This window comes from Gigantopelta aegis, chromosome 9 (genome assembly GCF_016097555.1).
Source record: "Gigantopelta aegis isolate Gae_Host chromosome 9, Gae_host_genome, whole genome shotgun sequence".
In the NCBI taxonomy this organism is placed as follows: Eukaryota; Metazoa; Mollusca; class Gastropoda; order Neomphalida; family Peltospiridae; genus Gigantopelta; species Gigantopelta aegis.
The window spans coordinates 72,231,541-72,233,829 of NC_054707.1; positions in this window are offsets into that span (position 1 = coordinate 72,231,541).

A 2,289-nucleotide genomic window follows, 5' to 3' on the forward strand; every position below is an offset into this window, starting at 1 on the left:
TCACTATTTACAGTCATTATTTATGTGGGGCGGGACGTAGTCCAGGGGTAAAGCACTCGCTTGATGCGCAATCGGTCTGTGATCGATCCACGTCGGTGGACCCACGGGACGATTTCTCGTTCCAGCCAGTACACCATGACTGGTGTATCAAAGGCCGTGGTGTGTGCTATTCTATTTGTAGGATGGATGAATGAATGAATGAATGAATGATTGAATGAATGTTTAACGACACCTCAGCACGAAAATATTTGTAGGATGATGCATATAAAAGAAAACTTGCTACTAATGAAAATAAGGCAGCGGCTTTCTTCTCTAAGACAAAATGTCAACAATTACCAAATGTTTGAGATTCAACAGACAATGATTAATTACTCAGTGTGATTTAGTACTTAAACAAAACAAACTTTAACTTTAAGTAGTTATGTCATATGCTTATGTATAGTCACAACTTTTGAGCCGCATTTTACTCAGCCTAACCAGAGATATGATTTTAAAAGTAATAATGGTCTTGTAGTTTTAACAAATCTACTGTAGTTTGTTGTTAAAATTCTTTGTGCCGTGATACGTACCTGTTTTTTATGTGTTAATACATTTGCAGTTATTACAATCAGCGGGCGAGATGTAGCCCAGTGGTAAAGAGCTCGCTTGATGCGCGGTCGGTTTGGGATCGATCCCCGTCAGTGGGCCCATTGGGCTATTTCTCGCTCCAGCTAGTGCACCACGACTGGTACATCAAAGGCCGTGGTATGTGCTATCCTGTCTGGGATGGTGCATATGAAAGATCCCTTGCTGCTAATCGAAAAGAGTAGCCCATGAAGTGGCGACAGCGGGTTTCCTCCCTCAATATCTGTGTGGTCCTTAACCATATGTCTGACGCCGTATAACCATAAATAAATGTGTTGAGTGCGTCGTTAAATAAAAACATTTCCTTATTACAATCATCATAACTAGAAACTCATTTAGGTTTGCCAAGATTGATAGTTTAAGCTGCAATCAATATAATTATACTAGTAGTTTAATATATTTTACACTGCCTTAAAAATTACGGTCAATGCCTTTAAATTTAACTGAAGATTGTTTTCGGTGGTTTATGTTTCGGTTTCTTGTGTGTGTATTTTGTTTCTCTATTCATATCCATTGTATTACAAACAGAATAAAAGGTGATGTGGAGTCTTTTAATGTGCCCCCTTTGTACGTGTACTCTGTTGGGTATACATTCAGTGTGCTACAGAAGTTATTGCCCCCGCTGTCATATCTGTTAAATCCCTTTGGCCTTTGCGTCAAACAAGCGGAGCACTCTTTAGTTCATTCCCGGGGCCGCTACATTCATACTGCAACAAAATGATTTCGCGGTTTACCACTGCATTTACACAGCGGCTTCTATCGCGTTTTGTATACGTTTACGATCGCTGATACAAACGGATGAAGAGGCTAGGACTGGAGTTGCGACCTCGCTCAAATAAAACTTGAACCGGGTGTTCAAGCCGTCACAAGAAAGTGGCTTGCTTTTTCTCACCCAGTCGAGCAATTGTTGACACAGGTATTATATATATATATATTTTTTTTTTTAATTGAAAAAAAAAGGAAGAAAAAAGGTTGTATTAAAAAAAAATGTATATAGAAAGTCTGACCCAGTATCGGCGATTCGAGAGTTTGTGAATATTTATTATTAGTAGTAGTAGTAGTGGTCGTAGTCGTAGTCGCAGTTGTAGCCGTCGTCGTTGTAGTAGTAGTAGTAGTAGTAGTAGCAGCAGTAATAGTAGTAGCAGTAGTAGTAGTAGTAGTAATAGTAGTAGTAGTAGCAGTTGCAGTAGTTGTTGTAATAGCAGCAGCAACAATAGCAGCAACAGTAGTTATGGCAGTAGTAGTTGTAGTAGCAGTAGTAGTAGTAGTAGTAGTAGTAGTAATACTAGTAATAGTAATAGTAGTAGTAGTAACAGTAGTAATAGTAATACTAGTTGTAGTAGTAGCAGCAGCAGCAGCAGTAGTAGTAGTAGTAGTAGTAGTAGTTGTAGTTGTACTTGTAGCAGCAGTAATAGTAGTAGTAGCAGCAGTAGTAGTAGTAGTAGTAGTAGTAGTAGTAGTAGTAGTAGTAGTAGTAGTAATAGTAGTAGTAGTAGTAGTAGTAGTAGTAATAGTACCAGTAGTAATAGTAGTAGCAGTTGCAGTAGTAGAAGTAGTAGTAGTAGCAGCAATAGCAGCAGTAGTAGTAGTAGTAATAGTAGTAGTAAGTAGTAGCAGTAGTAGTAATAATATAATAGTAGTAGTAAATAGTAGTAGTAGTAGTAG